Source organism: Oncorhynchus keta, chromosome 24 (assembly GCF_023373465.1).
Source record: "Oncorhynchus keta strain PuntledgeMale-10-30-2019 chromosome 24, Oket_V2, whole genome shotgun sequence".
Taxonomy (NCBI): domain Eukaryota; kingdom Metazoa; phylum Chordata; class Actinopteri; order Salmoniformes; family Salmonidae; genus Oncorhynchus; species Oncorhynchus keta.
Genome location: NC_068444.1, coordinates 42,542,431 through 42,558,035, shown reverse-complemented (window position 1 = coordinate 42,558,035; position 15,605 = coordinate 42,542,431). Strand labels below are relative to the sequence as shown.

The 15,605-nt window shown below is 40.2% G+C and overlaps 1 protein-coding gene across 2 annotated transcripts in view; it reads right to left on the bottom strand.

Moving 5' to 3' along the window:
• The window catches only part of ablim1b (actin binding LIM protein 1b), an 84,198-nt gene that overhangs the window by 44,713 nt on the left and 23,880 nt on the right, over positions 1–15,605 (bottom strand). The gene's annotated exons all lie outside the window — the stretch shown is intronic.

Below are 15,605 nucleotides of genomic sequence, written 5' to 3'. Positions count from 1 at the left end.
TCTTTTGATTTTTCCATGATGTCAAGCAAAGAGGCACTGAGTTTGAAGGTAGGCCTTAAAATACATCCACAGGTACACCTCCAAATGACTCAATTGATGTCAATTAGCCTATCAGAAGCTTCTAAAGCCATTACATAAATTTCTGGAATTTTCCAAGCTGTTTAAAGGCACAGTCAGCTTAGTGTCCTGTATGTAAATGTCTGACCCACTGGAATTCTGATCAAATTAATAAGTGAAATAATCGGTCTGTAAACAATTGTTGGAAAAATTACTTGTGTCATGCACAAAGTAGATGTCCTAACCGACTTGCCAAAACTATAGTTTGTTAACATGAAATTTGTGGAGTGGTTGAAAAACGAGTTTTAATGACTCCAACCTAAGTGTTTGTAAACTTCCAACTACAGCTGTATACTATACATTTTTGTGCATGTAGATATGTTTGCCCTTGTTCGATAGAGCCATTGGACGTCTTTCAGCGATGTTCCTATCATCGGATTCATTGCTAAATATACAAGCACACATTTTTTCTTCCAGTCTCTGAAAGACTACAACTTGTGTTGGGTGGTGCTTCCTGTTCTAGCCTCCGGCACTCCTCCAAGAGGCACCACTAACAACAAAATCCTTTGGGCAAAACTGAAAGAACTGACCAGACGCAATGGCTTCAAGTGATTTCTCTCATCAACACGAATTCGACCAGAGAGTATTTTTTGATGTTCTATTATCTACATTGTGACATTCGACCATACATGCTTCAACTGGACATTTTTGGGATAGCTAACGTTAGAAGCTCAGCTACAGCAGATGCCAGCATCAAGAGGGCAGATGACAAATATGGTGCCTAGCTAAGTAAGTTTCCGGCAAGCCACCTAGCTAGCTAACTTTAGTTTATCGACTGAAACCCATATTGTACTCCCAGTTAGCACATTGGAGCTGGGCCGATTCCGGCTGAGAGTCGGGGCATTCGGCTGAGAGTCAGACTCAGCCGATGTCATGTGACCCGAGTCTGTCCCGCCTTCGGCAGGATTACGTATGGCTAAGATGTGGCGATTGAGTTCGTGCCGTGATTGTGTTAACAACGTTAAACTTCAATGGTAAATGATATTTCTTATCCTCCAATTAAGACATTAAGTAACTGGATAATTTTTGTAATAATATTCCATAGAAAAGTATGTTAAAATGATTTTACTTCTGCTTAAGTTACCAGTGTAAAAAGGCAGGTTAAATGTAGCCTAACGTTAATTTATAGGACTGAGTAGGATATCGACACATAAAACGACAACGTTAACGTAACGGGACTTCTAACATGTTTCAAGGCCCGTTTCAAATCAGCAATCAGATTGTGTTGTCTGTGATGTTAATAACTTACAGCAAATTGCTAAACAACCTCTTCTGATTAATCAAGGCGATTGTTTCCTGAAAATGACACGTTTTTGAATGTTAATGCAGTCACTTCGACACCTACAAATCTCTTCTCTGTCTCTCTAGCCTGCCAGCTAATTCCAGCCCCAGCTCTTCCTCCTGCAGCTATTCAGCCAAGAAAGATGGTTAAGGTTCCTAAGAATTCATGTAAATGCAAATCGCTGCCCTTTAGTAATTCAGTTCAGCAATATGTGTTTCAGAGCTGCAGCCCTCAAAGTGAGCCAGAAATGACTGAGAAGTATTCAGAGTATAGTGTGACTTCAAACATCTGGCGAAGGTGTACTGCAAACGTGTCAAGATTTCTGACTCTATTTAAAAAGAGCAGTCTACACATAATGTAGAAAATGCTGCTGTTCCTTCGACATTTTATATGTCCAATGAGAGCGCAGAGGAAATGTTGGTCAGGACTTTGAGGAAGAACTGTTGTGGATGCTTTGATGGACACTGCAGGTGTAGGAGAAGGCGAAGTTCAGGGTGAGGTTGATGAGGCTGAGGAGAACCGTTGATAATGAGGGTGATGTCGAAAGGAGATGGTTGACAATGAGGTTGAAAGTCAAACGGACCGTTTCAAAGACTACTTGGTGAATTGGGCTCTTGAATATGGAATAACATTAGTTGCGTTAAAAGCCCTGTTTTCGATTCTGAGGTTCCACCATCCAACCTTGATGCAAAGATGCAAGAACCCTCAATACCAACAGAGTTGACAGGGCTGCTGGTGGCACTTTTTAAAACTTTGGTATTCTAGGTTCTCTGACACAATTGACAAGCTTTGGCAGAAAATCCCAAATAGGTATACAAAAGTTATTCTATGCACCTGTGAGCATACATAAGTCACCAACTAGCATGGAAAAGTAAGACATGTCTAAAAAAAAATAACCATGACACAAATACATAATCTAGTGGGCTAAATGTGGAACATTCAGAATCGGTGAGGGTCAGTGGTTACAGTCAACACCACAGCTTGCGTTTGGCTGGTCAGCAGGGCTAGTCCTCTTATGAGAGTCTTACTTTCAATATTATAAATTATGCATATTCATTTTCAATTTCAATTTACACAGTATGTTTCACCTTGTGGACTTTATATCTGTGGAGAAGAAGGAGACCATCATGGGTCCAAGATGGCATGAGCTACTGGCCCCCTTATACAGTGGGGAGAACAAGTATTTGATCCACTGCCGATTTTGCAGTTTTTCCTACTTACGAAGCATGTAGAGGTCTGTAATTTTTATCATAGGTGCACTTCAAAAGTGAGAGACGGAATCTAAAATAAAACTCTCAGGTTGTCTAGGTTGACTTTGGAGGGACTTTCAGCTCCCTCCAAAGATGTTCTATTGGGTTCAGGTCTGGAGACTGGCTAGGCCACTCCAGGACCTTAAAGATGCTTCTTATGGAGCCACTCCTTAGTTGCCCTGGCTGTGTGTTTCGGGTCATTGTCATGCTCGAAGAGCCAGCCACAGTCCACACAGGTGGACTTAATTTAACTCATGATGTGACTTCTGAAGGTAATTGGTTTCCACCAGATCTTATTTAGGGCCTTCATAGCAAAGGAGGTGAATATATATGCACGCACCACTTTTCTGTTTACATTTTTGTGAAACAAGTTATTTTTTAATTTTCACTTCACCAATTTGGACTATTTTATGTATGTCCATTATATGATATCCAAATGAATATCAATTTAAATTACAGGTTGTAATGCAACAAAATAGGAAAAACATAAAGGGGATGAACAATTTTGCAATGCAAGTAATTTGTGAAACCATGATGTGATGTATTACAGGATTGGATGTTGCCATTTCAATGTTTTTGAATTCCTTTGTGTATCAGCACATTTGCTTGATATAATCTCACTGCAACTGCTCACTGTGTCCATGTTGCATAACATAGGCATTTTCAAAGAACCACCAGTCACGGTTAGCTACCCGCCTACTCACTCTATCTTTTCAGACTTCCAGGTAGGTTGACATTTCAGGAAAGGTAATTGTTTTCAAATGTTGATCATTTATACACAATTTTCCCACAATGCACCATAATTTACAGTATGCTGCAGTAATATGTTTCAGAGTATTTTAATGTTGATAATACCCAAAATGATCATATGAATTACAGTTTTCCGTTACAGTGTACAATTGGATGCACTAGTGCCTCTCTGGAAGTTCAGGGTAAATGACTTGTTCACAGAGGAATGCACATATTTTTTGTGTGGAAGGAGGTGCCGTCAGCCATTAGCGGAAATTGCTAATGCAGGTCACACCAACCACTGGTGTTATGATAGAGGGATTATGGCAGGCTTCCCAGAGCCCTGGAGGTCGAGGGGCCCAGAAGGACACAAATAGACTTTGCCTCTGTGGATTTAGACAGTAAGGAATACCCCCTGTATTGGACAAAAATGAATGGCATGTCATTGGCATCGGACAAACCATATACACATTGGCCAATACCACCCAATTCGGCGTTGATTCATCCAAAGTGTATTGCAAATGCCATATGGTAATTGCCAGTTGTAACACTTTAAAAATTCAACAGGGGGCAAATGCGCTCCACCGGGGTTTTTCATATTGGAGATGTAACCCAAATTAATGTCCAAAAGTAAAATTTTGAAAAATGAACTTTTTTCAAAAACTTATCACCCCTTAAAAAAGTGCTTTCTGGACCGTTTTCGAAATTCTTTCGATTTTTTTGTCAATTACACATGTGTAAGAACTGTATGAATATACTTTTGTCCAATTTTATTATCATAATTTTTTAAATTTTTTTATATGCGCATAAGGAATATGTTTTGTCCAATTCCAATATGATTTCATAGGAAGTCAAAAGTCAAAAGTCAAAAATGTCAAAATTTTGTAAAAACTTCACACACCCATAAAAAGTGCTTTCTGGACCGTTTTTCGAAATTCTTTCGATTTTTTTGTCAATTACACATGTGTAAGAACTGTATGAATATACTTTTGTCCAATTTTATTATCATAATTTAAAAAAAAAAAAAAAAAAATATGCGCATAAGGAATATGTTTTGTCCAATTCCAATATGATTTCATAGGAAGTCAAAAGTCAAAAGTCAAAAATGTCAAAATTTTGTAAAAACTTCACACACCCATAAAAAGTGCTTTCTGGACCGTTTTTCGAAATTCTTTCGATTTTTTGTCAATTACACATGTGTAAGAACTGTATGAATATACTTTTGTCCAATTTTATTATCATAATTTTTTTTTTTTTTTTTACATGCGCATAAGGAATATGTTTTGTCCAATTCCAATATGATTTCATAGGAAGTCAAAAGTCAAAAGTCAAAAATGTCAAAATTTTGTAAAAACTTCACACACCCTTAAAAAGTGCTTTCTGGACCGTTTTTTGAAATTCTTTCAATTTTTTTGTCAATTACACATGTGTAAGAACTGTATGAATATACTTTTGTCCAATTTTATTATCATATTTTTTATATATTTTTTTAAATTGTGCATAAGGATTTTTTTGTGGGCCAAATGACGTAAGAAATTTGACATGCTCAAAAATCCTGCAGAAATGCAAAATTGACTGGCCTGATGAACTCGGGATGGCCGGGCAGTGATAGTTGTTCCTTTCCATCACTCGTTGTGTTGACTTCATCATGTCCATTTTGTGATGTTTTTTCACTATATAATCATATTGCAAGTGCACGTGCATTTGCAATATGTTTCAATGTGCATTTACCATATGAAATTTGACCTTGCTCAAAAATGCAAAATTGACTGGTCTGATGAACACAGGATGGCCGAGCAGTGATAGTTGTACATTTCCATCACTCGTTGTGTTGATTTCATCATCTCCGTTAGGTGATGTTTTTACACTATAGAATCATATTGCAAATGCACGTGCATTGTTGTGCAACTGGTAACCCAAAATAAAAATATGGTTGTAAATGCATTTACCGGTCATTCTGATATTAATGCTCGCTATGGGAACACAGGATGGCCGGGCAGTGATAGTTGTACATTTCCATCACTCGTTGTGTTGATTTCATCATGTCCATTAGGTGATGTTTTTACACTATAGAATCATATTGCAAGTGCGCGCGCATTTGCAATATGTTTCAATGTGCATTTACCATATGAAATTTGACATGCTCAAAAATGCAAAATTGACTGGTCTGATGGACACAGGATGGCCGAGCAGTGATAGTTGTACATTTCCATCACTCGTTGTGTTGATTTCATCATGTCCATTAGGTGATGTTTTTTCACTATAGAATCATATTGCAAGTGCACGCGCATTTGCAATATGTTTCAATGTGCATTTACCATATGAAATTTGACATGCTCAAAAATGCAAAATTGACTGGTCTGATGAACACAGGATGGCTGAGCAGTGATAGTTGTACATTTCCATCACCTGTTGTGTTGATTTCATCATGTCCATTTGTTTATGTTTTCTCACTTTTGCAAAGTCACTGTGCATTTGCAATATGGTTCAATGGGCAGGTACCATCACGAATTTGTCATGCTATAAAAATCCTGCAGGAATGTGAAATTGACTGGTCTGATGAACACAGGATGGCCGAGCAGTGATAGTTGTACATTTCCATCACTTGTTGTGTTGATTTCATCATGTCCATTAGGTGATGTTTTTTCACTATAGAATCATATTGCAAATGCACGTGCATTGTTGTGCAACTGGTAACCCAAAAATTAAAATATGGTTGTAAATGCATTTACCGGGACTCCTATTATCCATGCCCGCTATGGGAGTACCCTACTACGGCCCTCTATCTATGGGGGCAGTCCTGAGTGCTTTATGGACTGTTTAAAATATTCTGATGGATACGCATGTTGTGCAACTGGTGATTGAAAATAGGCACCTGGTAACCCAAAAATGAAAATATGGTTGTGAATGCATTTACCGGTCATTCTGATATTAATGCCCGCTATGGGAACACAGGATGGCCGAGCAGTGATAGTTGTACATTTCCATCACTCGTTGTGTTGATTTCATCATGTCCATTAGGTGATGTTTTTACACTATAGAATCATATTGCAAGTGCGCGCGCATTTGCAATATGTTTCAATGTGCATTTACCATATGAAATTTGAAATGCTCAAAAATGCAAAATTGACTGGTCTGATGGACACAGGATGGCCGAGCAGTGATAGTTGTACATTTCCATCACTCGTTGTGTTGATTTCATCATGTCCATTAGGTGATGTTTTTACACTATAGAATCATATTGCAAGTGCGCGCGCATTTGCAATATGTTTCAATGTGCATTTACCATATGAAATTTGAAATGCTCAAAAATGCAAAATTGACTGGTCTGATGGACACAGGATGGCCGAGCAGTGATAGTTGTACATTTCCATCACTCGTTGTGTTGATTTCATCATGTCCATTAGGTGATGTTTTTTCACTATAGAATCATATTGCAAATGCACGTGCATTGTTGTGCAACTGGTAACCCAAAAATAAAAATATGGTTGTAAATGCATTTACCGGTCATTCTGATATTAATGCTCGCTATGGGAACACAGGATGGCCGGGCAGTGATAGTTGTACATTTCCATCACTCGTTGTGTTGATTTCATCATGTCCATTAGGTGATGTTTTTACACTATAGAATCATATTGCAAGTGCGCGCGCATTTGCAATATGTTTCAATGTGCATTTACCATATGAAATTTGACATGCTCAAAAATGCAAAATTGACTGGTCTGATGGACACAGGATGGCCGAGCAGTGATAGTTGTACATTTCCATCACTCGTTGTGTTGATTTCATCATGTCCATTAGGTGATGTTTTTTCACTATAGAATCATATTGCAAGTGCGCGCGCATTTGCAATATGTTTCAATGTGCATTTACCATATGAAATTTGACATGCTCAAAAATGCAAAATTGACTGGTCTGATGAACACAGGATGGCTGAGCAGTGATAGTTGTACATTTCCATCACCTGTTGTGTTGATTTCATCATGTCCATTTGTTTATGTTTTCTCACTTTTGCAAAGTCACTGTGCATTTGCAATATGGTTCAATGGGCAGGTACCATCACGAATTTGTCATGCTATAAAAATCCTGCAGGAATGTGAAATTGACTGGTCTGATGAACACAGGATGGCCGAGCAGTGATAGTTGTACATTTCCATCACTTGTTGTGTTGATTTCATCATGTCCATTAGGTGATGTTTTTTCACTATAGAATCATATTGCAAATGCACGTGCATTGTTGTGCAACTGGTAACCCAAAAATTAAAATATGGTTGTAAATGCATTTACCGGTCATTCTGATATTAATGCTCGCTATGGGAACACAGGATGGCCGGGCAGTGATAGTTGTACATTTCCATCACTCGTTGTGTTGATTTCATCATGTCCATTAGGTGATGTTTTTACACTATAGAATCATATTGCAAGTGCGCGCGCATTTGCAATATGTTTCAATGTGCATTTACCATATGAAATTTGACATGCTCAAAAATGCAAAATTGACTGGTCTGATGGACACAGGATGGCCGAGCAGTGATAGTTGTACATTTCCATCACTCGTTGTGTTGATTTCATCATGTCCATTAGGTGATGTTTTTACACTATAGAATCATATTGCAAGTGCGCGCGCATTTGCAATATGTTTCAATGTGCATTTACCATATGAAATTTGACATGCTCAAAAATGCAAAATTGACTGGTCTGATGGACACAGGATGGCCGAGCAGTGATAGTTGTACATTTCCATCACTCGTTGTGTTGATTTCATCATGTCCATTAGGTGATGTTTTTACACTATAGAATCATATTGCAAGTGCGCATTTGCAATATGTTTCAATGTGCATTTACCATATGAAATTTGACATGCTCAAAAATGCAAAATTGACTGGTCTGATGGACACAGGATGGCCGAGCAGTGATAGTTGTACATTTCCATCACTCGTTGTGTTGATTTCATCATGTCCATTAGGTGATGTTTTTTCACTATAGAATCATATTGCAAGTGCGCGCGCATTTGCAATATGTTTCAATGTGCATTTACCATATGAAATTTGACATGCTCAAAAATGCAAAATTGACTGGTCTGATGAACACAGGATGGCTGAGCAGTGATAGTTGTACATTTCCATCACTCGTTGTGTTGATTTCATCATGTCCATTTGTTTATGTTTTCTCACTTTTGCAAAGTCACTGTGCATTTGCAATATGGTTCAATGGGCAGGTACCATCACGAATTTGTCATGCTATAAAATCCTGCAGGAATGTGAAATTGACTGGCCCGATGAACTCGGGATAGCTGGGCAGTGATTCTGGTTCATCTCCATGGCTCGTTAGGGTTGATTTCAGAATGTCACTTTTGGTGATGGTCCCTCTCCGTTTAAACATATTGCTAATGTACAAAAGTCAACTAGCAAGTCAGTGTCCATCAGTCAATTAGATGTCATTTTGACACCAAACTGATACCAATTGACACCAAACCCACTTTTTCCAACTCATTTAGAAGCCAACTATCATATATGTCAGAGCAGGCCCATAATTCACAGCGCCTTTAGTTTAAAACATAATAAAAACGTAAAACACATAGTTACGTTCTAGCTGCGGGTCCAGGTCAGACATTATGTGAAGGCCTATGTGAGGCGACCCCGAATCCCGAGTTTCGGCTCGATAGGTCCTTCGGTGCCCGAGTAAAACCCTAATTGGTGCTGAAAATCCACTTTTTTCCATGCCTTGCTATGGGGTCCTTGAATGAGCTATCGGACCGAAACGTTGGGGTCCGTCTCTATGGGCCGAGCCGGTTCCAATGCACCTAGTCTTGTGTCTCTGAGACTTTTCTAAATGTCGCCATTTTCGTAATGGTCAAAATGAATTGAAATCATTGCAAATGTACGAGGCTATTTCTCGGTCCGAGAACCTTCTAGAGCCACCTAACTCACCACGCACTATCGACCCGAGGTCTAGAACAGGTTTCTAAAGTTTCGGAACTCTAGGTCTGACGGTTCTTTTTTAGCTCGAACAAAGCTAACTATTGGAGGCACTGTCTGTCTCTACAACCCCCAATACGTCCCTCCTTCCAAGTTGTGTGTCTGTGTGATTTAGTTTTCCTTTGAAATTTTATGGGAAAAATGACTGATTTACAGTTCATGGGGGTTGCCTAATCACACATATGAAGTTTTGGACAGATCTGACTTTTTAACCCCTCGAAACAGCCCCTGAGACACCAATTAAGGCACTTCCGGTTGGCACAGGAAGCTATAAGTCAACACATATCCTCACTGGGCTATGCTTTTACAGAATCCTGTGTTTTAAGTCCTTACGTTAAGAATTGACTGATTTACACAGGGTTGAATGCACTATGTCTATCAAACTGCAGGCAGGTAATGGAAAAACACTTTTAGGGTGATTTTAACCACTTCCGGTTGGTCCAGGAAGCCTAGAATCAACACAGGTAGACCTCATACTGGCCTGATGGACTGTTATCAAAGACAGGTTCATACGGCATTCATAACCCATATAGACTTCAGGTTGAATTTAGGGGTGCAGGCAATGTATTCCTATGGGGAGAGAAGTCAATGCAAACTATTTGAAGTAAACACCTTCTTTTAACTATTAAGGGTTAATGCCACACGGTCAACGTTAGGCTTGCACGGATCGGAAGGACCTTAGGAACGTACCTGAGGTCGAATTGTGCTTCTCACCCTAACGGTTCTCTCACTGTCACCCAAAAGCAAATGACGTTGTGGGGCAGGCTTCATTTTGGGCCTACTTTTCTAATGGTCGCTGCGCTCAGACCGAGCGAGCTACGGTCAAGCGGGATATCTCGTTGAACTCGGCACGGCCTAGAGATTATGTTTATGCCATTGCCTGCTCTCTGTGTCTTTGAGAACCGCACTTTTTCACTCCAGCCTTGCTGTGTGTGCGTGTGAGAGCTTTTCTTTGACATCTGTTGGGAGAAATGACTGATTTACAGTTCATGAGGGTTACCTAGTCACACATATGAAGTTTTGAAAAGATCTGACCTTTTTAACCCTTGGAAACTGCCACTGTGACATCATTAAAGGCACTTCCGGTTGGCACAGGAAGCTATAAGTAAACCCATGTCTTGATTGACATAGAAACTTACAGAATCCTGAGTTTTAAGTCCTTACGTTAAGAATTGACTGATTTACACAGGGTTGAATGCACTATGTCTATCAAACTGCAGGCAGGTAATGGAAAAACAATTTTAGGGTGATTTTAACCACTTCCGGTTGGTCCAGGAAGCCTAGAATCAACACAGGTAGACCTCATACTGGCCTGATGGACTGTTACCAAAGACAGGTTCATACGGCATTCATAACCCATATAGACTTCAGGTTGAATTTAGGGGTGCAGGCAATGTATTCCTATGGGGAGAGAAATCAATGCAAACTATTTGAAGTAAACACCTTCTTTTAACTATTAAGGGTTAATGCCACACGGTCAACGTTAGGCTTGCACGGATCGGAAGGACCTTAGGAACGTACCTGAGGTCGAATTGTGCTTCTCACCCTAACGGTTCTCTCACTGTCACCCAAAAGCAAATGACGTTGTGGGGCAGGCTTCATTTTGGGCCTACTTTTCTAATGGTCGCTGCGCTCAGACCGAGCGAGCTACGGTCAAGCGGGATATCTCGTTGAACTCGGCACGGCCTAGAGATTATGTTTATGCCATTGCCTGCTCTCTGTGTCTTTGAGAACCGCACTTTTTCACTCCATCCTTGCTGTGTGTGCGTGTGAGAGCTTTTCTTTGACATCTGTTGGGAGAAATGACTGATTTACAGTTCATGAGGGTTACCTAGTCACACATATGAAGTTTTGAAAAGATCTGACCTTTTTAACCCTTGGAAACTGCCACTGTGACATCATTAAAGGCACTTCCGGTTGGCACAGGAAGCTATAAGTCAACACATATCCTCACTGGGCTATGATTTTACAGAATCCTGAGTTTTAAGTCCTTACGTTAAGAATTGACTGATTTACACAGGGTTGAATGCACTATGTCTATCAAACTGCAGGCAGGTAATGGAAAAACACTTTTAGGGTGATTTTAACCACTTCCGGTTGGTCCAGGAAGCCTAGAATCAACACAGGTAGACCTCATACTGGCCTGATGGACTGTTACCAAAGACAGGTTCATACGGCATTCATAACCCATATAGACTTCAGGTTGAATTTAGGGGTAAAGGCAATGTATTCCTATGGGGAGAGAAATCAATGCAAACTATTTGAAGTAAACACCTTCTTTTAACTGTTAAGGGTTAATGCCACAGGGTCAAGGTTAGGCTTGCACGGATCGGGAGGACCTTAGGAACGTACCCGAGGTCGAATTGTGCTTCTCACCCTAACGGTTCTCTCACTGTCACCCAAAAGCAAATGACATTGAGGGCCAGCCTTCCTTTTGCGCCTTCTTTTTTTTCAAGGTCGCTGCACTCAGAGCGAGCTACGGTCAAGCGGGCGTCTCGTTGAACTCTGCACAGCCTGGAGACTATGGTGATGCCATTTTTGTGTTGATTTCAGAATGCCATTTTGGTGATGGTCCCTCTCCGTTTAAACATATTGCTAATGTACAAAAGTCAACTAGCAAGTCAGTGTCCACCAGTCAATTAGATGTCATTCTGACACCAAACTGATACCAATTGACACCAAACCCACTTTTTCCAACTCATTTAGAAGCCAACTATCACATATGTCAGAGCAGGCCCATAATTCACAGCGCCATTAGTTTAAAACATAATAAAAACGTAAAACACATAGTTACGTTCTAGCTGCGGGTCCAGGTCAGACATTATGTGAAGGCCTATGTGAGGCGACCCCGAATCCCGAGTTTCGGCTCGATAGGTCCTTCGGTGCCCGAGTAAAACCCTAATTGGTGCTGAAAATCCACTTTTTCCATGCCTTGCTATGGGGTCCTTGAATGAGCTATCGGACCGAAACGTTGGGGTCCGTCTCTATGGCCCGAGCCGGTTTCAATGCACCTAGTCTTGTGTCTCTGAGACTTTTCTAAATGTTGCCATTTTCGTAATGGTCAAAATGAATTGAAGTCATTGCAAATGTACGAGGCTATTTCTCGGTCCGAGAACCTTCTAGAGCCACCTAACTCACCACGCACTATCGACCCGAGGTCTAGAACAGGTTTCTAAAGTTTCGGAACTCTAGGTCTGACGGTTCTTTTTTAGCTCGAACAAAGCTAACTATTGGAGGCACTGTCTGTCTCTACAACCCCAATACGTCCCTCCTTCCAAGTTGTGTGTCTGTGTGATTTAGTTTTCCTTTGAAATTTTATGGGAAAAATGACTGATTTACAGTTCATGGGGGTTGCCTAATCACACATATGAAGTTTTGGACAGATCTGACTTTTTAACCCCTCGAAACAGCCCCTGAGACACCAATTAAGGCACTTCCGGTTGTCACAGGAAGCTATAAGTCAACACATATCCTCACTGGGCGATGCTTTTACAGAATCCTGAGTTTTAAGTCCTTACGTTAAGAATTGACTGATTTACACAGGGTTGAATGCACTATGTCTATCAAACTGCAGGCAGGTAATGGAAAAACACTTTTAGGGTGATTTTAACCACTTCCGGTTGGTCCAGGAAGCCTAGAATCAACACAGGTAGACCTCATACTGGCCTGATGGACTGTTACCAAAGACAGGTTCATACGGCATTCATAACCCATATAGACTTCAGGTTGAATTTAGGGGTGCAGGCAATGTATTCCTATGGGGAGAGAAATCAATGCAAACTTTTTGAAGTAAACACCATCTTTTAACTATTAAGGGTTAATGCCACACTGTCAACGTTAGGCTTGCACGGATCGGAAGGACCTTAGGAACATACCTGAGGTCGAATTGTGCTTCTCACCCTAACGGTTCTCTCACTGTCACCCAAAAGCAAATGACGTTGTGGGGCAGGCTTCATTTTGGGCCTACTTTTCTAATGGTCGCTGCGCTCAGACCGAGCGAGCTACGGTCAAGCGGGATATCTCGTTGAACTCGGCACGGCCTAGACATTATGTTTATGCCATTGCCTGCTCTCTGTGTCTTTAAGAACCACACTTTTTCACTCCATCCTTGCTGTGTGTGCGTGTGAGAGCTTTTCTTTGACATCTGCTGGGAGAAATGACTGATTTACAGTTCATGAGGGTTACCTAGTCACACATATGAAGTTTTGAAAAGATCTGACCTTTTTAACCCATGGAAACTGCCACTGTGACACCATTAAAGGCACTTCCGGTTGGCACAGGAAGCTATAAATAAACTCATATCATGATTGGGGTATGCCTTTACAGAATCCCGAGTTTTAAGTCTTTACGTTAAGAACTGAGTTATTTACGGAGGGTTTAGTGAGTGTGTGTTATTTCAGAAAATCATAGAAAATCACAGAAATCTCGCAGAGCTCCGCAGCACACTTTAAAAAGATTCGTAAGAACAACCTGCAACTGGATCTGTAACCGTTGAAAAAAAAAACACCTATCCGTGAACATCACCAAGGTGTCGTTGTACGATTTCTCTTAAATGACGATAGATAAATGGCTGGTTCTTTTTTATTGACACCGGAGGCTCCTTGACTTTGACGTGAAGTGGAAAAATAATTTCTCTATTTTCATTTTGGACCTTTAATCCCAGATAAATGGCCATAACTCAAAAACCGTTGAGGCCTAGACGCCATCTTGTTCGGGGCCAACTGCCCATTATGCCGCCCCTACGCTCACCGAGTTTCGGCTTCTAAATATTTTCAGTTTTCGAGATAAGGCCCCGTCGTGAATCGTGATGTTTTGTAGCAATAGCCATATGATTGCTTATGCCCTCTTGTGGGAATTTCCGGGACATGGGAAAAATGACATAAATCTTATTATTTTTGTAAACGGAAACCGAATGTCCGACAACGTTCATTTGATGACTTCCTGGTAGGTCCGGCCCTGCCGCTGCCCGACGCCGTCCGCGAATTTTACAAACGATTTCGGACGTCTAGTAAGGGACCGTACATTTGCAATATGGACTTTCTCACTAACCATACAGGTACTGCCGAATTCTTCCCTTATGTATGGCATGCACACGAAACACACACACACAGAGAGAGAGAGACAGATTTCTGGAGGTGAAATGCTAGCCATCTTCATATATGCTCCAACAGTACTGTCTAAATTCCTGAATCTGCCCACAAGAATGGGACTTTAAAAGCTAACATATGGAATTGTTTTACGATGGTTATGTCATGGATAATTTAGCTATTTGATTTTGAATTGTAGGACCCCTTTAGGTATGAAAAAAATATAGAACAGTTATTTGATAACATGTTGCATTTGATCTTTACTACTATAGCCCATAGAAACACATTCATAAATGGCAAGAGAGTTAAAAATAAATCATGAGGAATGTGGTTTTGAAGTGTCTATATTATATCTGGAAGATATAAGAAAGCTCAGGGAATATTTATGATTTTCTTATGTTTTTTTGGACACATATTTTCTTATTTTTGTTGCCACTAAACTACCTCCATTCATTTGTATGGGTTACCTTCAGACATGTCCCGAGTTCGTGAGAGTATCCTCTTTCCTGAGCCGTTCGGAAGCTGCTGAAGTTTTTTTTGAGATGACCGGTGTTCGGTATGTATCATGGTATGACAAACACTGCTGTTGCTTGGCACAGGTGCGTCAATAGACTCTTAGGATTTGTTTATGAGGTTGCCATGAAAATGGACAGACAAAGCTTTATGAGCATAGTCTGGCGTATGCAGTCTTTCCAAAATCTTTCACAAACGTAAGAAAAAATGTGAACATGACATGTATTTGGTAGTTTTTCATTCAATATATGAAATTCAACAAGACAAGCACCGAGCTCTTTTTTTGTAAGCAGTAAGGAAGATTTGTAGAGCAAGACAAGGTTTTGTTAGTATAAAGGTGGTTTGAGCAATGTTCTTGGTCTAATACTAATTGTAATTTCTATGGATACCAGAGGAGTGAGTTAGTTGCAGACCAAATAGTTCTCTATCACAGGCAAATATCATTTTATTTCTGTCGAGATCCTGTAAAGCAATCACTTCGAAATTTGTGAAGGCAGTGGTGTGGTTAACGCTTCATAGGGGGTTTCTATAGGAAGCAGCTCAATTTGATTAAAAAAGAGAGGAGAATGATAGAACATTCTTATTATTTTGGATGCTGAATATCTGCTTGACTTGTGAGTATATTGAGGTAGTTGTACTTACAAGTTGG